Genomic DNA, 25036 nt, shown 5'->3' with positions numbered 1-25036 from the left:
GTCACTTCATCTCTGTCTCCTCATTTCCTATGGAGCAAAAAACCCCTTCACCAGCAACCCTAGTTCCTCTCTCAGGCTCCACCTCCCAGCACCTCAGGGCAGAACCCCAACCCTCCGGGCCCACTGGATAACAGCTTACCCAGCCCTGTGCCCTTTGCACAGTGTTCTTTTTGCCTCAGTACTTTGCCCTTCTTGGTTGCCTGATGGAATAACCCTGCTCGCCCCTCACAGCCAACCCATATATCAGCTCCTTTGTGTAAACATCCCTCTTTTCCTGGTCAGAATTGATTTGTTCTTTTAAGATTTTATTTTTGTCTTGTGTTATACGTAGACTGAACTTAAGTTCTAGCTCTCTGGCAATCTCAGTTTCAAATATTCTGTCAGTTTATCTACACAAGGATGCCAGTACTTGGCAGTCTTGGTTTAGACAGCATGGCAACTGTAATTATGGCATATATCCCACTAGGAGTGTGAACTGTTTTCCTTTTGGTGATATTCTAGGGGACAGAGGCACCTGCTTTACCAGTTTGACTGTTCTTCCAACCATATCCATCCATCCATCCATCCATCCACTAATTTATTTGCATATATGTCAAGTTATATACCCCAAATTTAAGTTGCCTGTACTTGGCACATAATAGATACAATTTTTTATTGAACTGATAGTAACTGATTTTATGTGACTCTCTACTTAGATAAATCTTTTGCAATCAGCTTCTTCTCCAGCATACCCCTGCCACATTGCACAAAAACTATTTCCTCTGAAAAAGTAAGTAATGAAGTATCAAAGGAATGATAGCTATAGAAAATGAATAGAAGGGCAAAATGTTAAATTTGATTAGTGCAGGCTATCAGCATAATAAAAGAGACAAAGCTGACACTGTGCTTTGGTTAAAATACAATGATGAAGGCCAAGCTCTTCATCTGGACCTGTGCCCAGCACTGCCTTTGTACCAAGCCTGGAAAAGGATTCAGACAGCATGTGACCTATGTGACCTGTAAGACTAAATGAAGGTAAGCAAGGGGCCATGTCATATTCAGCTCAGGCTACTATAACAAAATACCATAGACTGGGGGGCTTATACACAACAGAAATTTATTTCTCACTGTTCTGGAAGCTGCAAGTCCAGGATCAGGGTGTGGGCATGGTCAGATTCTTGTGAGAAATCTCTTCCATGTTGCAGACAGCTACCTTCTCGTGGTATCTTCCCATGGCTGAGAGTAGACGAAGCCGTCTCTCTTATGACTCTTCTAAGGGCACTAATCCCATTCATGAAAGCTCCATCCTTAGGACCTCATCTAATCCTAATAGCCTTCCAAAGGCCCCACCTCCTAGTACCATCACAATGTGGGGTGCAGCTTCAACGTATAAATTTTGAGGGAACACAAACATTCATTCTATTAACAGGGCACCAATAGGTCCTCAGAGCTGTTCAACCCACCACAGCACAAGGTGACAGCATTCAGGGAAAAGAAATATGGTACACTTCTGAAAGTGGTTTCATCTCCCAAGGCAATAGGAATAAAAGCAAAAATAAACAAATGGGACCTAATCAACTTATAAGCTTTTGCATAGCAAAGGAAACAATAAACAAAACAAAAAGAGAAGCTATGGACTGGGAGAAAATATTTGCAAATGATGCAACCAACAAGGGCTTAATTTCTAAAATATACAAACAGCTCCTACAATTCAATAACAAAAAACAAACAATCCAATCAAAAAATGGGCAGAAGACCTAAATAGACATTTTTCCAAAGAAGACATACAGATGGCCAGTAGGTACATGAAAAAATGCTCATCATGGCTAATTATTAGAGAAATGCAAATCAAAACAGCAATGAGGTACCACCTCACACCGGTCAGAATGGCCATCATTAAAAAGTACAAATAATAAATGCTGGAGAGCGTGTGGAGAAAAGGGAACCCTCTTACACTGTTGCTGGGAATGTAAACTGGTGCAACCACTATGGAAAACAGTATGGAGGTTCCTCAAAAAACTAAAAATAGACCTGTCATATGATCCAGCAATCCCACTCCTGGGCATATACCCAGACAAAACTATAATTTGAAAAGATACATTCACCACTACGTTCATAACAGCACTATTTACAATAGCCAAGACATGGAATCAACCTAAATGTCCATTGACAGATGAATGGATAAAGAAGATGTGGTATACATACACAATGGAATATTACTCAGCCATAAAAAAGAATGAAATAATGCCATTTGCAGCAACATGGATGGACCTAGAGCTTATAATACTAAGTGAAGTAAGTCAGAAAGAAAAATACTATATGATATCACTTATATGTGGAATCTAAAATATGACACAAATGAACATACTTACCAAACAAAAACAGACTCACAGGGCTTCCCTGGTGGCGCAGTGGTTAAGAATCTGTCTGCCGATGCAGGGGACACGGATTCAAGCCCTGGTCCAGGAAGATCCCACATGCCAAGGAGCAGCTAAGCCCGAGCGCCACAACTACTGAGCCTGTGCTCCAGAGCCCGCGAGCCACAACTGCTGAAGCCTGCGCGTCTAGAGCCTGTGCTCCGCAACGAGAGAAGCCACCACAATGAGAAGCCCGTGCACTGCAACGAAGAGTAGCCCCCGCTTGCCGCAACTAGAGAAAGCCCATGCACAGCAACAAAGACCCAACACAGCCAAAGATAAATAAATAAAATAAATAAATTTATTAAAAAGAAAAACAGACTCACAGACATAGAGAACAGACTTGTGGTTGCCAAGGGATGGTCGGCTAGGGGAGGGAAGGATTGGGAGTTTGGGATTAGCAGATACAAACTACCATATATAGGATAGATAAACAAGGTCCTACTGTATGGCACAGGGAACTATATTCAATATCCTGTGATAAACCATAATGGAAAAGAATATGAAAAAGAATGTATATATGTATAACTGAGTCACTTTGCTGTACAGCAGAAATTAAACACAACATTGTAAATCAACTATACTTCAATAAAATTTAAAAAAATAAAAGGGGTTTCTGTGTGCTTGGATACCAAGAGAAGAGCATGCATATGGGAAATTTTTACTCAATTTTCATAATCTCCTTTTAATGGTTATTGTTTGCCAACTTGTAGAAGGTGTCACTAACTTCCCAAGGTTTTCTTAAGCATCTCTTCTCTGTGCTCCTAGACCATGTATCTCCCCCATTAACTACCATACTGTAGTTTCCTGCGACTTATCTATCCTATCTATCACACACACACACACACACACACTAAACTGAAAGCTCTCAAAAAACAAGGTGTAATTTGCTTTGGTGTTCCCAAGGCCTAGTAGAGACATGGAAATTGCTCAGCATAGGTTTGATGAATTAATGAAGGGAAAAAATTAGCCACCCATACCTATCATGAGTAGTTCCTTCTAATGACCACCTTTGGACTTTCAGAGTAGGTGGTGTTCTGTTTGCGTCATCCTCATAAAAATGTAGGCTGTGTCAGACCAGAGGTAGGTTTCTGACCCTGGGGGTATCTAAGCTTGGTGATGATGAGGTAGAAAGGATCAAAGCGCAAGGGGACTAGTTGGGCTAAATCCCCTCTAAAACAGAGAACACCAGAACTTTACTATCCCAGTCATTGCTGGAAAGCAGTTCTAATTCTGATTTTATTCTAGTAAGATAGGCAAGTGTTTCCTTTGCAAAGGTTTGTCCTCTTCTTTCTGACTTTGCATGAGTATCCAAAGAATTCTTGTAGAGGTGGCAAATGGACTCCTTCTGTGCAAGATGAGAATTACAGCTTTAACACTTACTTCCTCTAAACGAGGACTCAGGAATCCTGAATCAAATTTCAAAGACCAAATGAGATGGACTTTGCTTTGTAATGTGTTTTTCTGTCTCATTATCCACACACCCTGCCCTTTTCTTTTTTCAATCATCTGTAATTAGTTTTCTGCTATGACCTGTTTAGAATAGCAGATGCATTTCCCTTGATCATCTACTTGAATATTATATAATTACTTCACATTTGATGAAACCTTGGTTATTCTAAGGAGGTTGGACACAGATGACCATATTTTCTTATAGGGAAGCGGAGAACTAGGTTTTGAGGCTTGTCCCAACATAAAAATGTTGGGGCTTTTGACATTCTCCCAGCACGGCCTCTAACCCATTCTAAGTCACCTTCACTGTGTCTCTGTCAGAAGTCAAAGATCTGTGATCCTTGCCTCAACCCTGTTAAATAAGATGATATACTTTTTTTTTTTTAATTTTTATTTATTATTTATTTTTGGCTGTGTTGGGTCTTCGTTTCTGTGCGAGGGCTTTCTCTAGTTGCGGCAAGTGGGGGCCACTCTTCATCGCGGTGCGCGGGCCTCTCACTATCGCGGCCTCTCTTGTTGTGCAGCACAGGCTCCAGACGCGCAGGCTCAGTAATTGTGGCTCACGGGCCCAGTTGCTCCGCAGCATGTGGGATCTTCCCAGACCAGAGCTCGAACCCATGTCCCCTGCATTGGCAGGCGGATTCTCAACCAGTGCGCTACCAGGGAAGCCCAGATGATATCCTTTTAAAACCACATGCTGTATGGTGAATGATCACTGCATTGACTCTCTTGTACCTTTTCCTGTTCCCGTTCTTTTCCCTAATGCACGTCCAAAGAACATGGCCCAGCTGAATGTCAACCAGTGGAAGCAGAGGAAACTATTTTGCCACAGTTTTCAGATCCAGTGGGAATGTGGCCTAAAGGCCTCAGATGACTGAGGTCTCATCATTCTAAGATTATCCTGTGTTGTTTTTATGTTTGTAACTCTTTACTGTGCAAATCTCCAGGAAGAACAGTGTTTCCTTTTTTCATTTTTCGAATCTGGTCACTTAATTGTTTAAACATAATGCTGTGTATAAGTGATGTTTCCATCTACTGAGGGGATTTTATACAAATTATAACTCTCTCAAGCTCCTTTCATCTGGGAAGTTTTAAAGTCAGATTAGATCTAGATTGAGCTTTAAGAGGGGTCTTTCAATGGTAAAAATAGCAAAGCATTTAAGGAAATGTTATCTACATATGAACAGTTCATATCTTCAAAGGATATTTCATTGGATTTAACATTCAACAATCCTGACCATTTCAGTAGGCCATGCACAGAAAGTACAATCCTCCTTTCCCTATTTTATTTTTTCTGATAGTGATATCACAGACCAAAGGATCATTAAAATCAGGCCCTGGATTTTTTATTTTCTTCAAAGGAAGGTGTCAAGAGAAAGTATATGCTTTTAAAATCAGCTTATCACTGACAAGTCACTCCTTAGATTATTAAAGATACCAAGAACTTCCACAAACATCATTTACTTTTTATAGAGAAAAAATTTGTTACGGTAAGAAGAGAATAATAATGTAAGTCTATTCAGAACTGTTGAAAGGCATAACTCACAAGACACTATGCAGTATTTTGCAAAACTGTCACATCTCATTCACTTGAGTTCCAAATCTCTACTTGGGTATATGAGCAAAATCTTTTGCTTCTGCTCATCTCTTTAGGGCCAGAGGTTCTCCTTCCAGACTATCTGGTGCACTGTTTCTCAAAATGGTGTTTTGCAGAACACTGACCTTCAGGATGGTGGACAAGACCACACAGCACAGTGGTGGCAACCTCAGTGGGTACGGGCATGAGCTATGTGTGGATTATGACAAGGAGTGTATTGGACTCAGGATACTGATTAATCCAGTGCTGTTCACCTGATGCCAACATCATTTTTAAAGCAGACTTTAATACAGATATAGTCCTAGTTCTGGTATTTCCACCCCTATGATTTTAAATGTTACCTTCTCTAATCCTTGGTCTCATTATTTATAAAATGGGCGTGATAAAAATAGTCCCTGTTGCACTAGTTGAGAATATGAGATGAGGCATGCCGATTTTTTTGTTCACATATTTGTTTACCTGTTTCTTCTCTGTCTTCTCTTTACCTTACTCCCAAGTAAAAATCAGAGACTTCATCTTGTTCATGGAGGTATCTCCAGTGCCAGGAACAATGTGGTCACATAGCAGGAGCTCGCCAACGTTGTTCTGAAGAAATGAATGGCTGAAAGAATACAAGAGAAGTTCTTGGCATGATTCCTGGCAAATAGTAAGTGCTCAATAAATATCAGCATAAAAATCAACCTAGTTCTCTGAAATGTTTTTCAAATAAAGAAGCTTGCATAATATATATTGTAAAGACTCTGAAATAGCTTTCGGGGAAGAAATTTGCATAACTTTGTTTGGCTCCATTTACCAATCTTATTTGGCCCCAAAACCCCCTCTTCTCAACTATACCTGTTAATTAATATTCTGCAACATTATTGTAACATTGAACACACTTTGGGAAATAATGAATTAATTCAGTATCCCTATTTTACAGGTAAAGAAACTGAGGTCTAGGTATTAAAGGGTTTGCCTAAGTGAAGTAGCCAGGAGCAGCAATTCCAGAAGTAGAAGCAAACGTTCCAAGTTCCAGGCCTGCATTCTCTCCCCTAGGCCAGTGTGTGGGCAGTGACATTGTACTCTGGAATTAGAAGGTATTGGGTTCAAATCCCACCTGCATTGTCTAAAACTGAGGTCTGTATCAGACACTGCTGGTGCCCCACCTCATAGCCTCTCTTCTCTCAGTGGGGCTGCTTTGACACCTGAGCATGGTATACCTATTGGAACTGGCCCCCAGGAATGTGTAACCTGGAAGTTCTCAGGGCTTAACACCCCACTGAGCAACCCTTGACCAATGGGGGATGGTCACTCATGGGTAAGTGCTTTCCCTTTCTACCCGCCCAGGCAGATAACTCTGAGGTGCGGTCTGTATGTCTCCCTTGAGTGTCCCTGTGGGGTGGATCCCAGGCACCCATATCAGTGGCATAGTCCACAACTGGGTAGGAGTATAGGCGAACTCTCCACATCCTTAGCTGTCCTTTCCAGTCATGCTGCCTTTTCCCAGGTGTGTTACTCTTTTTTTTAAAATTAATTAATTAATTAATTTATTTATTTTTGGCTGCACTGGGTCTTCACTGTTGCACGCCGGCTTTCTCTAGTTGTGGCGAGCGGGGGCTAGTCTTCGTTGCGGTGCGCGGGCTTCTCATTGCGGTGGCTCCTCTTGTTGTGGAGCACGGGCTCTAGGTGCGTGGGCTTCAGTACTTGTGGCTCGTGGGCTCTAGAGCGCTGGCTCAGTAGTTGTGGCGCATGGGCTTTTTTCTCTGCGGCATGTGGGATCTTCCTAGACCAGGGCTCGAACCTGTGTCCCCTGCATTGGCAGGCGGATTCTGAACCACCGTGCCACCAGGGAAGTCCCCCAGGTCCGGTACTCTTTTGCTTACTATTGAAAACAGCTGTGTCATCTCTTGTGAGCCCATCAAACAGGTGCCAGGTTTCACACCAAAGGTGGCTGCGATCTAGCAGGTGGAAGTGTAAAAGAGGGAGTGACATCTAAATATAAGTTGGACTAGAATGGAGGCCTCTAACAGATGAGAGGTGCTCCAAGGCTCAAAGCTCTGTTGTTTTTTTCTTCCTGAGTTTTCAAGGATTTTGAGAAGGCATAAGAACAATGTGTTTACAAACATACTCTGTGTTTTTAACACGTTCTGGTTTTCCTGTTATGCTGAATAAAAAGAGGGAGCGACTCTTGGTGTGGGAAAGCAGTGCAATCTGAGGTTGTTACCACGCTCCTTGAGCAACGCTGGGTAACCTACCAGGGCGCGAGAGGTTCAAGCTTTAAGCTTATCGCTCTGCTCTTGACCCCTAAGGCAACAAGGCGAGGCAGCATGGCTGTTAGACTGTGGAAACAAACAGACCCCGAAGTCTCAGTTTATTTCCTGCTTATGCAATAATACAATACAAGGGTTTCGGTTCAGCAATTTTCTTCCATGTTATGACTTAGGGACCTGGGCTCTTCCACACCGTGGCTCTGTTGTTCCCTGGAGCCCCGTCTGTCATCTGCATTCAGCTGGCAGAAAAGGAGAGTGTGCAGAAGGCTCTCTCTGCCCACAGGTGACACTCAAAACCAAAGTTCATACTCCACTGGCAAGAACGAGTCACATGGCTCCCTCCCGGACAAGGAGGTTGTGGAATGTGGAATATAAACTGGCGGGAGCAGCCAGCCATCTCTGCCACAAAGGTACAGTTGTCAACAAGGCCAGTTCTAGAGCCCAACGGACCTGAATCCAGACCCCAGTTCTACCACTCACTAGCCGTGTAGACAGGGGCACGTTATGTCACCTTCGAGACGCTTTCCTCCTCTGTAAAATGGGGATAATGGAAGAATCTGTCTCCCAGGTTTGTCATGGGGTTCAAGTAAGATCATGCACGCACAACTCCTGTCACAGTCCCCAGCACTTAGTGAGCCATCAGCAAACGGCGTTTTCATTATTAACTGTGAACAAATGCCACCATCTCACTCAGTGAGATGTGAAAGTTTCCTTCAGTTTGAAAGAAACAGAGACATATACAAGTTATTTCAGTTAATTTGAATTTTTTAAAGAGATACAAGGAAACAAGAAAGAGCAGGAAAACACCTGAGCTAGAACATCACATAGGTGATGAAAAGGACTCGAATTGGGGGCAGTATTCCTGGAAGCTCAGGAGTACCTCTCAGGAGGGACTTTGGCTGCCCCATCCACAAGACTCACCTCCTCACTGGTCCCGTAACTTTCTTTCCTGCTGCTTCTGATGGTCTCTCTGTTCTTCTCAGCACCTCCTGGTTTCTTCTTCCTCACTACTTGCGTGAGCTGTTCTCTATGTATCTTGGCTTCTTTACCATTGTGTTCTCTGCAAGTCTCTGTCTATGTCTGTGTTCAGACACCCTGAGAGGATCTGTTAGGTAGCCCTTACCCAATACAGGGCACCCATCACTGGTCAGAACCCAGAGCCAGCCCACCTAGGCTATCAATGGCTTTTTATGGTGCCTACAGTGAATCTCTGACTCAATCATCTATGTCTTTGGCAGTGGGAATATATCATACAAACGTGATGCCCTGGTGTAAGAAAATGTTTCATGCTTCCTTGTTTAGAAAGGAAGAAACTGTGGTTGGAGCCAGCACTCAGAGTATCAAAATAGGGCAAATCATGAACATTTTCCCCGGTGAAAATCTTCAAATTTATTATCTGCCTTCAATTTGCTGTGGGTTAACTTGGTTTCTCAAATCTTATGAATGAATGCTTAATAGTGAAGTATTCAGTCAATTCACTTAACTGGTATCCCTGGTTGAAGTTTGTCTACATTTATCCATCTTCCATACTGCCATTAGAGTTCTGTCCCCATATAAATCTGATTATTTTACTTTCCTGCTTAAAAATCTAAATTGCTTTCTTTCTACCTATGAGTTAAGCTCCAACTTCTTAGCCTGGTATATCAGGTCTTCTAGATGCTGATACCGTCCCCTCCACCACCCTTCCACTAAAGCCTCAACACGCTGGATTTTCTCCATTCTCTTTCATACTTTTGTGACCACGTATACGCTGTTCTCTGCTAGGAATTCTGTTCCCTACCTCATCACCACCTGGCAAATTTCCATTTCTCCTTCAAGGCCCACTCACCTGACCCCTTTTCTCTGAAGCTTTCCCTGGAGCTGCCAGTCTCCACCTTCTCTCACCACCACCACGCCCCTATGCCTGGGTGAAATCAGCTACCCCTTTTCCTGATTCCCATAGCATGTAAACACACCTCTATGGTGGTGTTTATTATTTTACATCCTGGTTTTCCAAGAGTCAGTCTCCCAGGCACAGCTGTGAGCCTCAAAAGCAGAGAACATGTCTGATTCATCTTTTACATTCCCAGGGCCCAAGAGAGAATCCTTCTCATTTAGCACGCAATACCCAGAGATGTTGAATTTTGTTGGAATTCAAAATGCTGACACCACAGAGGAATCTGGAATATGGAAACCAAATCCACTTATTCTCTTGTTGTGTTTCTCATTATGCAGGATCTTTACTTCTCAAGTGTTATTTTATGGTGGACCACATGCAGTCTACTTCATAGAGTATGAAAGAGAAATAAGTCTACATCTTCTATAAAGTTACATGTTGCCAGCTTCGATTCTTATTTAAGATCCAGGAAAAGCGTACGATGTTTTATAAGTCATATGATTCTCAAACATCCTGTCTTATGCTTTTTCTCTTAATATAAGTGTCATCATCTGGGGAGCAATGAAGTCACCAAGGTACGTCAACTGGAGACGAGGACTGAAATGATGAAATGTCACATTCTCCACATGTGGACACAGACCCTCTCTGGCTTTTGAAAACTAACCTCATTACCAGACCTCCTTTCTGCGGAAGGACACTTCTACTTTGGACTGTTTCAGAGGAGTTGGCATTTGGTAATGTGTGTGGGGCAAGTATGGTTGTCGAAATGGTAGGAGGGTGCTTCTGGCATTTAGTGGGTGGGAGACAGGAATGCCAGTTACCTTGCAATGCATGGTCAGTCATGAAAATCGAATATTGTTCCACCAACAATAATAACCCCGCAGCTGAGAGCCACTGAGTTAAAGGATATGTTAAGCCCTTAGTTGAGAACCATTGAGTTAACCATTCATATGTTTCTTATTTTTATTTATTTATTTATCTTTGGTTGCATTGGGTCTTCGTTGCTGCATGCAGGCTTTCTCTAGTTGTGGCGAGCGGGGGTTACTCTTCGCTGCGGTGCTTGGGCTTCTCATTGCGGTGGCTTCTCCTGTTGCAGAGCACGGGCTCCAGGGTGTGCGGGCTTCAGTAGTTGTGGCACGCGGGCTCAGCAGTTGTGGCTCGTGGGCTCCAGAGCGCAGGCTCAGCAGCTGTGGCACACGGGCCCAGTTGCTCCGCGGCATGTGGGATCTTCCCGGACCAGGGAGCAAACCCGTGTCCTCTGCATTGGCAGGCGGATTCTTAACCACTGCGCCACCAGGGAAGTCCCAACGATTCATATGTTTAAGTCTTCTTTTTTTTAGGTGAGATGAGAACAAATCATAAAAATCCAAAAGAAAGCTCCTGCCTCAGTTTAAAGACCTTTGATTTAAAGAAATTAATATTACTTTTCTTCTATGTGCTAAATATGGGCTTATATCACATTCACTGGAAACAGGAGACTCCTAAAAGAACCAACAGAGAAAGCATTTAGCGTGCCCTCTTGCTTGTGAATGTAAGACAGAATAGCAGAATAAAATGGCCCTTCCTTTGAAATGCATTTAATTTAATAAAACACCAGATTAAAGGTAAGACAGTCTCATCCTTATTACAAAATAACCTGCAGAGTGAAAACTGAAACATGCACAATTTCATTAACCTTCCATTCATAAAGCAAAATGTAAGGAGAATGCCATTTTAACATCCAACTGAACGAGGCTATTTCCATGCCTTAAATGTGCTTTATGTATTAGCATTATTTGTCAGTGTGCCTACAGGGAATGGTGTAGAGGAAAAAATCCCAGTGCAACAAAGCATTTAGAAATATGTATCCTCTTAATCATCTATTTTTTGAATGAAGATATTTCCTTTTCATATAGTGTTTTGTTTGCATTGTTAAACATTCTTTTTATTGAAGTATAGTTAACATACAGTATTATGTTAGTTTCAGGTGTACAACATAGCGATCTGACAATCAAATACATTATGAAATGATCATCACAACAAGTCTGGTAACCATCTGTCGCCATATAAAATTATTACAGTGTGATTGACTGTATCCCTTATTACTCTGTTAAATATTCTTAGCAGCATATGAAAAAGCATGTCAGTTATGGCTTAGTGATATTTATCAAATTTGGGGTCTCTGTTAAATCTTGACCCAGGGTGTGCAGAATCATAGAACTTTACAACCTCAGGACTTCAAAAACCCAAGAGATCATGGAGTCCAGTTCCCTATTTTGCAGATGAGAAAACTGAGGCTCCGGGAGATGAGGGACAGTGGAGGTGATGGTTCTCTGCAGGGCCAGGGAGAAAAAAGAGTGGATCTGGGTAGGTTTGCTTTGTGAGCTCTCAGCATCTTCCAGTTACAGACTGTCTTTAGTGAACCTCTAATTATTTTCTGAATAGATAACGGCACTTCAAAACCTTGCTCATTTTACATCCCTTTTTAGCTGTTAGTACCAATACAATGAGCTCATGACCAAAAAAGAGAAAGAAAAATTGGGGCAAAACCAAACAACCACAACTTATAAAACTGTGGAACATAACCACCTAACATTTGAAAAACATGTCATATTTCATTAAGATGTTGTGCTGCATTCAACTTCAGTCATTGCAGAAAGACGTAGCATCATTTACCTTCTCTGGCTCTAACGGGTTGGCACAAGGCAAGCAAATCCTTTGGCACCCATCTCTTCCCCCCCACCCACATGTCATTTGCAAATGAATTGTATACCTAACATTTGCTTTGTGCAAGTGAATTTTAAATCCAGGAAACAATAGAGTATATTTTAGTATATTGTAACAATAGGGTTCAAGTTTAATGAGATTTGGATCTAACGTAGCAATTTGGAAGTCTCTTCAAGCTTATTAAAATGAGATTCTACTCAAGTTTACAAGCAGGTACAATAACACTTGGGATGTGACTATATCTTGCATTTGAGAGGCTTTTTTAAAGTACATGTAAAGCATATTGCTTATGTAATATTCTTTTTCTTTCCAGATTTTTATTTTATGACCACTGACACCGGAACAAATGTCCTTCTTTGACGGGTACTAGTGTAGCATTTTGGTAATTAGCTTAAAATACAGCTGATTTGTCCTCCTGCTGCTTTCCCCCAAGGCGACCAATATCTGGAAGTTTGTTTTAAAGCCATTTAACAAGCAGGAAGAGCCATACCTGTTGCATCTGATTTCCTCCCCATTAAATCAGGATGAATAATTTAATAAGAACTGCTCATGCACAGACACTCCAGTGATTGGTTGAAAGATAAGACTACCAGGCTGCTGGAATTTTTGTTATTTCTGGCTGGTCTTGACCAGAAGCTTGTTTTTCTCCCACAGCGGCAGTAAGCCAAATGACCCTGTGACCTCAGACTTTCACCTACGCCCTTAGTGCACTAGGACCTTTCCCCTATGACAAAGGCCATTGTTCCTTTTGCAACCATGGCAGACACGTTTGGTTGGCTATGTAACTGACTTTCACAGCCCCCATCTTGCTATAGGTTGAAGTAGGCAGATACTTGTATTCCCAGCCTCCCTTGCAGCCAGGGTGGTCATGTGACCCAGGTCTAAACCATGGCACATAAGGTAAGGTTGCTGAGGGGAATCTGGAAAATCTCTTCTTCCCTAATTGGGAGCTGGTTTGACACTGTAAGGGCTCTGGAGACAAACTGTCAGAGGGTGAGTCCCAGCTCTACTACTTCTTATCTGTGTGACCCTGATAAAGTTAATTGTACTCTCTTTGGTTTTTCTTGTGCTTTGGTTTGGTTTGCTTTGGTTTTTCTTATCTGCTGTAGAATTAAAGGAGTTAACACATATAAATTACTTAGGATAGTCCCTGAAATATAGTAAATGTTTAAAAATGTTAGTTATGATTATAATTAATAAACGATAGAAGGCACACGAAGAACATTTCTGCTAGCTGCCTTTGGAAATGGCTTTGTGAGGTCACAACGCCTGGAGTTACGGCAACCATTTTGTGATCCTGTGGGGAAGGTCAAGAGAATTGCAAAGACTCTGACTCAGAATGCTTGAGTTCTGAAGATGCTGACACAAACCTGGAAAGCTTAGCTCAAGGTTTTCTTAAGTAAACAATAGACATTCTCATAGTGGATTTTCTGTTACTATCTACTGAACAATTCCATCTAATACTGTCACTATTTAATCCAGGGTTTAAGCCCTACCATCTCTGCCTCCAGCTGTTCTTCTGGCTTTGTTCACCATGTACTGCTTCCTCCTCTGGTGGAAATCTTTTAGGATATTCCCTCTTAACAGTCTGAGACTGACTTTCTTGAATCCTCTCTGGGAGCTCTCTTAAATTGACTGTGGGCTTGATAACAGCCTCCTGTTAGGGAATTAGGGTTCAATTGGGGAGGGGGAGTTATTAACCCATTACTCTACTTCATCTGAGCAAGATCTAGCTGTAAAATACGCAGGCCCTCCTGGCTCCTGCAGGGCTGGCCACTGCATGCAAACATCTTAATAAGTTGCAGGGGTCCCAATCTGGCAACTCACAGGCTGTGTCTGAGGTGGCCTAGGGGTCTCTGCAATCTTTAGGCACCATGGCATGTAGGCTCTGATGGGAATTCAAGACCACCACATGTGTGGACATGGAGGGGAGAACTGAGCGGCCTCTGAATATCACATGGTGCTTCTTTGCCAAGATGACTATAAAGCTGCCCCACCTCTTCTCCCTCAGTGCGGTTATGTTTCTTCTGGCAAAGTTTGTTCTCCATGCTTCCTTGTTTTCCAGACCACTCCTGGGAAGACTATTATGAAAAACATTGAAGGCAATGATATTGTAGAATGACAGAGGAAGGAAGAAATACAGAAGTAGAAGCTCTGGGACTCACTCGTCTCTAGATAATCAGTTTCTTGCTGGGTGCCTTATATCTCTGTTTCTATATCCAACTTTGATGATAAGCCCCTGAGGATTTCTTTCAGTCTGTTCATCGCTGAAACTACTGCAAAGTCACAGTAAAAGCAAGGATAATGAAAAGTGGGTCACTTTGTAGCCCACCTGCGTTCTGGAATTAAATCCAGCTCAGGTCAGGAACAAGCTGTAAGACTCAGTTTCTGTCACCCATCATGGGGCCTCAGTGAAATTATTTTCAATATTTCCAGTGCATTTATAGATGATTTTTCTATCACATAAAAATCAGAATGAGAAGGAAGTTTCTCTGGGGAAATTTAGAAGAAAGAAAAGCACATTCATCTATTGCTGGAATCTGTTTTCATTTTTTAAGCATATGAGGGTATTTGTTTTTTAGCTAAACCCACAAGGTGTTATGTGTAAGGATCAACACATTGCCATGGGCTACATTCTTAGAAGATACTGGACCCTCCAGAAGCCAACATAAATGATTTAGGTTGTTAAGGTATGAGTTCCTGAATTGCCCCAGTGCTTCAGCACCCTGTGTCCTGCTAACTCCCAGGATGTGCTTACTTGAGGGAATAGTTTGATGCAATGTACATGTAACAGACATACTGCCATGCTCATCTTGGGATGACCCAGAGTTGGACAGGGACCTGGGTTTGTAGAACTGCCAGACATAGAGGAAGCTCCTTCATGGCTTTTCCACTCCACACTGTCAGACTTGCCTAAGCCCCCTCTCCAGCTAAACAAGCCATTTTCCCCCCACCCCCAGTGCTTCCTGAGTCCTTAATCCTTTTACTGAGAAGCCAGAAAAAGAGGTCAGTGCAAATGGGTGTTGAAAAGAAAAACCCTGGGTCTCTTTTAACCAAGAAAAGCAGAGCATTTCTGAATTCTGGCTCCGACACAGAAAAACCCTGTCTCTAAGTCCCTGCTCATGATGACTGCCTGCGGACTTGTTGGAAAGTATTCTGGCTGATATTAATTGCCGTGATCATGTATCCCGGGGAAACACTTTGAAAGTACTCAGAGCCAGTTTTTTGGAAGCAAGTAGGCCAAGAAGTCTACTATGCATTGAGTTTAATGAAAGGAAAAAAAAAAAATCTATATCTATATATCTATATATCTATCTGGAGGCTTTAAGATCTATAGTCCTAGGTGTGTGCCTAGCACTATGCTAAGCCCCCTAGGAATGTAGAAGATTCAGAAGACGGGTTTCTTATCTTCCAAGAACTTAGACACAGGAAGTGAGACACGGTCATCCCATAGTTAAACAACTGATAGTTAAACAGTTAAGTGCTCAGCTGTGTGGTAATAAGTAGAGCTGTGCCAGGTGGCCATGGGAGAGCCCTGGGCCTGAAGCTGTAAAGGAACACTTTGTGGAAAAGCCACCAACCCAGTGGCTGGTGCCATGTCAGGAAGATGAATTTAGAAAGGATTGAGATGGGGCAACTTGTTTTTATCCACAAAGGGTATCTGTGTGGGTCAGGAATGCAATCAGACAACTTATGTTGGTCTGACTCAAACTTTGTACTTAGTTCAAGGTCTGATGTATAGCTTCAAACACTTTTACCTATAAACACAAAGACACTGCATAATGATTTGAGTCTTTAAAATAAACAGTTGAGAGCTGGTTTTACTATGGCATGTGGCTATGTAAGAACTGTTTGATGGCTCTTTCTTACTACAAAGATGACAAGTCAGGACTTTAAGTTTCCAGGAAACGAACATTCACGGCTTTAGTCACCTCCTTGCTAGAAAGACAATAGGAGGAGGAACTGAATTTATTCCATCCATGTATATCACTTTGCCTTGATTCCCAAAGTAATGAATGAGTTTTTAAGCAGCAGTTGCTGAATTCTTTGCTTTGTCCTGACCTGCAGACTATTTAAGAAGGAAATCAAGCCAGGGAAGTACTTAGGGGGAAGAGTGCCTGCAAGTTACTTTGAAATGCATCAAAAAATAAAATGGATTATTGGGTTGGATAGAGGGATGGATAGATATGTAGACATGTCATAAGGCAAGTATAGTGAAATATTAATGGAAGAAATCTAGGTGGTAGGTATAAGCACGTTCATGTAAAATTTTTTTAACTTTCAACTTTATTATTAAAGTTTATAATAATATTGTGGTAAAAAACTGAGTCAAGGTTTTGCTTTGCTTTTTTAATTTTCTTGCCCTTTCTTCTAATAGTTAAAGATCATTATCTGAAAGGACACAGAAAGAAAATAGCTTGGACTAAGTCCTAGACATAATGAAAAGTAAGAATTGTATATGTGATTTTTTTAAGGAATCCTCAAATCTATCTATAGCAGACAACTATTGATGCCAGAAATTCTACCATTACAAATATGGTCTTCTGAGTTTAGGGATTGTTCTATAAAAATCTCCTGGGGTGCGAGGAGGACTACCAGATTAAACTCTATTAGTTATTAACATTCAACTGCAAATCTTAAGTGACCACTTCCAAATAATATGTTGCTAAAAATGTTGGGATAAGGGAGACAGAAAAGAAAACATAAGCACTGAAGGTTTTAGGACATGAGTGCAAGATGCTGAAAATATATGTGCAGAGGCATTAAAGATCAATTTCACCTTCTTACAAGGTTACCCTGGGCCAACCCAAATCTGATATTAGTGTTTGCTGCTCTTGAATTCTATATAAAAATATCCTGAAACTCCAACGGAAGTACCCCATGGCAATTTAAAAAGGCTTGTAAACTGCCCTTCTATAGCTCTTGCTACCTGACACCGAGGACTCAAGTCTGAATCTCAGCCCCACTGGGGACACTTGGTACAGTGGACTGTTCATCTATGGTTGGGCTTAAATTTTGACTTATCTTTCCTCCATGGAGGAGGATAATTTCTTTTGTATATTTATCTATTTTCCTATCATCAGATACACTTTTCTTAGCCTGGTTTCTTTAGAAAGCAGAGCCTGAGGCAAGGGTTCCTGTGCTACTATATTATTAGGGAGGGTACACCAAGGATCAGGAGTGAAGGACAAGGGAAGTGAGGCAGAAAAGGAGATAGAACCCATACAAGGAAGTACACAGTATACAAGTACACAGACCAGCTGTGTACTGAGCTGATGACCACTGAGCACAACTGATTGTTTGATATCACAGGACCATCTTCCATGGAGCCATGTAAACAATGTCTCAGCAATGTACCTCTAGGGAAGAGTAGGGGAAGAATTTATCCCCTGCTCCCACAGTCCATTGGTCAAAAGTTTCACTCCACAGAGTTAATTCTCCTGCACACCCAGGTGTACAGGTGTGAGGGTTGCTGTGAATTTCTATGTCTATGTCTTGGTATCAAAGAAGTCCCAGAGTAACAGGCAAATGGTGTACAGCATGCACGTGAGGCAAAGTGTTGTCAGGTTGTGCCTTTGTGACACTGCTTGACAGCTGGAGCTGAGAGATCTAAAGTGGTGGATGAGAACGGTCTAGTACAGCCCACCCCTGTACCAAGCAGCCTGCTGTGCCCTCTGTCATCTGGCTCACTTAGTTTACTCTGGAACCTCTATTTTCCTAAGAGCAAGATGCTCTCACTTTTTTTCCCTGAAGGGGAGGTCTAAATCTAATCAGTCACAGAATTTCCCTCAAGGTGGTAGCAGGTGAAATTTTCAAAAAGCCCTAAAGCAAGAGGGTTAATGATATAAGATGTAGTACTACAGTTGCAGCTGGTCCTAAGGCTATAATTGACATTCACCATCCCCCTCTTCCACCTCCCGTTTTAGATTTCTATCACATTGGCCAGCATTTTGCCACTGATCTGCATTGCTTGCCTAGTAGCATAATCAAGATCTACACTCCCAAGCGATCTGAGGTCTTTATTGCTTTGCCCTTGGGCTGTGATTGCTGTCATTACCCATTTTCTATGGATGCAACAAAATACATCTTCATGAATCCTGCGGGTTTCAGAAGTGCTCTTCCCTGTTCACACTGCACAGAACAACCATAGCTCCTCTTTGCTTGCTGATCCACCAGCGTAAGGAGCCCAAAGTGAGCCAGTGGTAGTTGCCATTCAAGTTCAAGGGAAACCTCTGAATACCAGGGCCTCTAAACTTGGACAATTCTGTTTGTGGGAATGTAAAATAGATTCACTAAGAAGGTTTCTGGAACTGATCAGACAGGCCATGCCTCCTTCCCAGACCCATGTGCTCTAACTACTGGGAACATAACACCATATATTGGCTGCTGGTTCAACACATATATTGTGTGCCCAGAGGAAAGTGCTCCAACTTTGCAGGGTGTTTTCCTCAAGGTGACAACTTAGCTGAGATTTTACTAGCCTATTCCACCATTCTATGAGACTGGCTGCCTCTGGATGACAGGGTACATGGTAGACCCTGTAGTTAGGTGCCTATTGTCATACCTCTTTTGCTGTTGCTGTAAAATGGGTCTCTTGGTCTTATGCAATGTTGTAAGGGCTACTACATCAATATATCAGGCATTCTGAAAGGCCTCAGATGGTTATATTGGTGGAGGCACTACAGGAAGGGAAAACAAACCCATATGCAGAGTAGGTATCAGCCCTGAAGTGCTGCCCATCAGGGTAGAAGGGACCAATATGATTGTCCTGCCATGACGTAGCCAGCTGCCTCACTGAAGAATGGTGTCATAGCAAGAAATCAACACTGGTCTCTGCTTCTGCCAAGAAGCCTTGAGCAGCCTTGGTAAGGGGGAGCCCATACTTTGGGCCCATGCATAGGCTCCTTGCTACCTTGGCCACACTGTTTACGGGATGACTGCTCAAGCACTGGGTAGCTGATGAGAGACACTGGCTTATGTCCACAGGGTAAATCATCGGTCCTCCTGGTTATTGAAATCCTCTTCTGTGGTGGATACTCTTTGGTGATCATTAATATGAGACACAAAGATCTGCACACTTTGTGCCCAGTCACATAGGTCAAGCTATGTGTCTCTTCTCCATACCTTCTTGCTCCACCTGATGGGACCATCCTCCAAGAATGTGCATAAACTGCACCTCAAATATTGTATGTTGTATTGGGATGGGAGAGAAAGACGGAAGAATTTCTCCACCATTGGTGGAGAACTCCCATTTCCCACTGGTCAAAGGTATGAGCCATGGGATTGTTAACTCTCTTGCACTTCTAGGTTGTTGCTCATGCATGGGCACCTGGGGGGTGGGGGTCCCATACCTTTGTGTCAATAGGGAAGCACCAGGAAGGTGAAGAGCTTACAGTGTGGTCATGAGGGTAGACAGTGTCAGGTGGCAGCTGTGTGAAGCCCATTGGAGTCCATGCAGAGCTGGCTACTTCTGAAGCAGCTGGAACAAGCAGGTGAGGCTGAGAATAACTGAAGTAGAACATGACGTGTTTGATACACCCCTCAAAAGCACATTTCCAAAGAAGTGTGACCCAACTGTTTCCAGGCTACAGGAATCAATGAACCAATTTTGTCCTTAATATGGAATTTTACTAGCTTGTGTAGGACTCCATCTGCATTATTCCCTCTCCACAGCCCCTCACCCTGTAGGTGTTCTTGGGAATCTGGCGAATGTCTCAGATGTGTCTGAGCCTCCATGGGGCAGTGCTCACTGTGACGACCACACCTCTGTTTGCATCCCGTCCCAACGTTGGCAGCCACTGCCGCTGCAGGCTAACAGCCCTGCCAATGCCGATGCTCTGCTTGGGGGGCAGAGCATTGCCAAATGCCTTGGCCACACAGAAAGGAGATGGTGTTCTTCCTTGTGTTAAGCTCTGTTGGGGGAGAGGCCTCACTCTGCAGTGGAGTTGTCTGGGCTCTGTGGTGTTACACTTTGGTGACACTGCTTTTCCAGTTTTATTTATTCTTCTCTCTAGGGCTAGCATACAACACTGAGATAATTGGGCCAGGGTGGCTTCAAATAATGGCCTCTGTGCTCAACCAAGAGTCATTACTCTTTGATCATTAAGTTCTCTTGCTAAGTCCAGCTTGCTGTGCCAGAATTTTTCTTCCCCTAAGGAGAAGTTTTCTCCCAGGGACTGTACAGCTCTTGCACTTCAGTATTTGATACACCTTTCTCTTCCAAATCCCTTTCCTCCAGTTTGCTAAAGGACTCAGTTCAAATTCTTTGCCTAGGAGGTTCCTGAAGATTCTCGTAAACCAGGACTACTGAGGGCTGGGAGATACTATTTGCCCAATTCCTCTCACTAGTCATATCTGACCCTTAGCTCTTGCCCATCCCTTAGGGCTCCCTAATCCTTAGGAAAGGAGAAAAGAGCAAACATCTCCTACACACACACTATCAGGTTAGTGATTTAAAGGTTTAAGTTGGAAGCCGCTAAAAAAAACCTCCTATTAAATATTTACAAAGCTTGTACCTGCATAGCATCCTCTGCCATCATGCCCCCTTTGCTGATCACTTCCTTGTTGGTTTTTGGTACCCCTTGAGTTAAATTATTTGAGCTCTCCTGCAATACACAGAGACCATGAAGCCTGATAAAAGCCTCAGGGAAGCAGAGGAGTGTTTACAGGAAAACGTGCAGTGGACATCCTCCATGCCAGGGCTCCAGTCATCACCCACTATCGCCACCTGTCAGGAGCTGGAACTCTGGATGATCCCAGATCAAGGGAAAGTCCATCATCCCCTGTAAAGTTATCAGGATCCCAGACCCTGTCTTCTCAGACTTTGGGTGGGAACTTCCCCTTTACGTTTCCATTGTTCCTTGGACAAAGGAAGTGGCATTGTATGCCAGCCACGATTCAAGTTAGTCAATTCAAACCTGGCTGACACAGTATTGATGCTGCAGGTAGGCACACCCTGGAATAGGTGTCTTCAGCTGAAACACTCATGTAAATAATCACTTCAAAATTTGTGGGCAGGTCAGGTCCTGAGACATATTCCAAGATGCTGCTAATGTTTTACTGGGCTGTCATTTTGTGGTGGCTCCTTAAGTGCAGGAATCTTGTTGTCATCTTCCTTTGGACAGCATCAGGCACACAGTTGGTGTAAAAATGCTTATTAAATAACTGGATGAAAGAACTAAACGTAGAAATAATTACTTGAAATAATGCCATGAGCTGGGGAGCTCTACTTTTTTTGATGATAGAGCAATTTTCATTGTAAGAAACTTTGAAAGAGAATCAATATATAACCCATTTGAATATTTGTCTAGACATTGATAAACATGGACTAACGCAGCATCAGAATTCCAATGTGCAAGAATATATAAAGAGTAGAGCTCTGTCTTATTTGCTATTTCACATGTATATACTCGTGCTTTAATAAGTTGGAATGGGGGCTTCCCTGGTGGCGCAGTGGTTGAGAGTCTGCCTGCCGATGCAGGGGACACGGGTTCGAGCTCTGGTCTGGGAGGATCCCACATGCCGCGGAGCAACTGGGCCCATGAGCCACAACTACTGAGCCTGCGCGTCTGGAGCCGTGCTCCACAACAAGAGAGGCCGTGACAGTGAGAGACCCGCGCACCGCGATGAAGAGTGGCCCCCGCTTGCTGCAACTGGAGAAAGCCCTCGCACAGAAACGAAGACCCAACACAGCCAAAAATTAAAAAAAAAAAAAAAATCCACTTAAATAAGTTAGAATGTTAGGGCTAGAAGAGACCCACCAAATTTAAAAACTAAAGTCTGAAGAAATGAAGTGACTTGCCCAAGGTCACACATTAGTTAGTAGCAGATTCTGGACTAGGACCCAGATGTCCTAACTCCCATTAGACGTTTTCCCCCTCTATTCCCTGCTCAGTTATCATGCCCTCTCCTTAGCTGTACTTTTGTCACCGTGTCACATGAACATCTCCCCCTTTAATTTTGAAGTCCCCTGTTCCAGAGGTGAGCCAGTCCCTCTCTTCGAAAAAGGCTGCTGAAAGCAGTAATTATACCACCAGATTTTAGTCATTCTCTTTCTTAATGACATCTCTGATCAACTGGTGGAAACACTGCTGTCTGAAATATCTCCAAGTCAGCAGCACCTCCTCATTTCACTAGCTATGCTAATTTAAGGGAGAAAATATTGTAGAAACAATTTGGTTAGAAATGCCATGATTTTCTCTTCTTTGCCTCTTACCCTCTTGTCTCTCTATCTCTCTGTGTCTCTGTCTCTGTCCTTCTCTGTCTCTCTCTCTCACACACACACACACACGCACGCATGCACATACACACAGATTATTTCCTGTACCCAAAGGGCTGCAAAAGAGCCTGAGAAGTTATCTAGTTTGTTCGCCTTAGACATGATCACACCTGTACATCCCAGATGTAAGCAAATGTGACTGTTTATACAGAGGACTCCTCCCTCAGGAGTGCCCTTCAGTAATTCTTGCTAAGTGTGAACCCTGTAGGAGTACACACCACATACAGGCACACTGTGGGCAGCACAGAGGACCAGAGGACCTCCACTGCCCTTGGAGGCCCATAAAAGGCAGTGCAGAAGGAGAAGGGTACAAAGTTACCCACAGCTCCATTTCCTACATGCATGATGCTGGGCTCTTTATTAAGGACCTTTTCCTGGGACACATGCTCCAATAGTCACTCCCTTCTAAATGGACACACCTGAGGTGTGGCAGAGAGCTTGTACCTGGTGCAAGATTCTCTGGATTTAGCATACCACCTCCTCAGCAGGAAGTCCTTCCTATCCTAACCCTCATTGCAAAGGCCATTCCTATCACTTCTCGTTGACCACTGCAAAGATATAGAACAGCAAGTGACCCCCTCTGTGTCACTGTTGACTCTTAGTTCTCTCCAGGCTTAATCACCATCCCATGAGAGGCACATCTAGCCTCTTACTAGATGCTGGCAGATTGCTGTGAAATCCATCAAACAGATTTTTACTGAGAGTGCCCTATGTGCTGAGCTCTTAGTATACAAACCCTGAACATGAAACTTCTGATAAAGTGAGAAAGATATTATTAATGATAACAGTGATAATGATTAGTATATGCCAGGTCCTTTACTAACTTACTACATCTTCCCTATGAAGTGTTATTACCTCTAATCTTTATGCATGAGGAAGCCAAGCATCAGGTAGGTTAAGTGACTTGCCCAACGTCATACAGCTAACTGGTGAAAGAGCCAAACAGCCTTTCTCCAAAGTCCATGGTGCAACCACTGTGAAAATGTAGACAATTTCAGTAGAAGGTAGTAAGAACTATAAAGGAGTTTGTATACGATACCTGGGGAGCACAGAGAAGTCACCTAACTTGGCCTGAGGAATTACAGAAGACTTCCTGGAGGAGATGTTCTCTGAGCGGCCTCTGATCCCCAATCCCTAGTCCAGAGGCAGGGTCACTAATGCAGTCACAAAGGGTGGTCACCTCCTCCACCTCTATGGAGGCCTGTCCAGCCTCCAGTCCCTTTTCCTTCTCCATATCTTGGCTGGATGTGATTGGCCCAGATTGTTGTTCCTAGTCCCACACTCTTATTCAGAGGGAGTTTATCCTTCTTATGCTTCTGCACCTCCCCCCAGCTCCAACTCTGTTGCTCAATGCCTTACAGTCTAAAGCAAGTAAGAGAATTGGATGCTGCCTCCCTTTCACCATTAAGTGAACCCTGGTGGCAGGCGAGGAGAATTAATGCATTGAATCCGAATATATCTGGGATGGAGTGACTCCATAACAAACTCATTGTGTCATACTTGAACAATATAAGGATTCTTTCCTTCTCTCCGAGATCCCACAGCTGCAAGATTTCTGTGCTGCTTTGCAGACTCTTATCAGAGCTTTAATGAAGTATAGTTGGTTTGAAGTAAAGTCTGTCGGTTCTCATGAAAAGAATTATATTTTGTTCTTGCACTGCATATTCAGCTTTAAACCAGGACTCAGGGCTCATTACTCAGAAAACAGTAATCAATTTTTATCCCCAAATATTAATTGTGCTGCTGTATTTTCCCCTGATAGGAGGATGAGCTCATTATCGAGAAGGGTTTGCCCATAGGAAACAATTGATTACAATGATCTAGAAACTGGTTGCTCAAAGAGTTTGAAAGGGCCAGACACTGCTATGCTGAAGGGGTCTTTGGCTGGGAAAAAGGAAACTAATTACCACACATAATCTTAGTGACATTCCAAGGCAAACCAGTATGGCCATTGGGATGTTTGCAACATTTGTAAAAGGCTCCGGCTGCACTTTTTTGTAGCAATAATCACTGATTATGAACACAGAGCTGGGGAATAACACAAGGGCTTTTTAGTCCATCTTCTAATCTTCGATTAAGCCTATGTGTCAGATGAGCAAGACTATCTCTCAGTTTACAGATTGCCGAGAGCTTTAATCTCAGGGATGTGGCACATAGTAGCTGCTCAGTAAATATCTGTTGAATGAGTAAAGAAATCTGAATGCCTGTTCTGGCTTTCCTGGACCTCACAGGAGTGATTTTCAGCCAAGCTTCCTATTGTAGATTCCAAAAGCAATCTAGTTTTTCCAATCATGACTCTGGAAGGTACAGTAAGCATGTTTTAGAAGGGGAAAGGAAGAAAGGAAGAAGGGAAGAAAGGGAGGAAAAGAAAGAAAGAAAGAAAAGAGAGAAAAAGGAAAGAAAGAAAGAAAAGAAAGAAAGAAAGAAAGAAAGAAAGAAAGAAAGAAAGAAAAGAAAAGAAAGAAAGAAAGAAAGAAAGAA

This window comes from Eubalaena glacialis, chromosome 2 (genome assembly GCF_028564815.1).
Source record: "Eubalaena glacialis isolate mEubGla1 chromosome 2, mEubGla1.1.hap2.+ XY, whole genome shotgun sequence".
NCBI classification, from domain to species: domain Eukaryota; kingdom Metazoa; phylum Chordata; class Mammalia; order Artiodactyla; family Balaenidae; genus Eubalaena; species Eubalaena glacialis.
Note: the sequence above shows the minus strand (reverse complement) of the source record.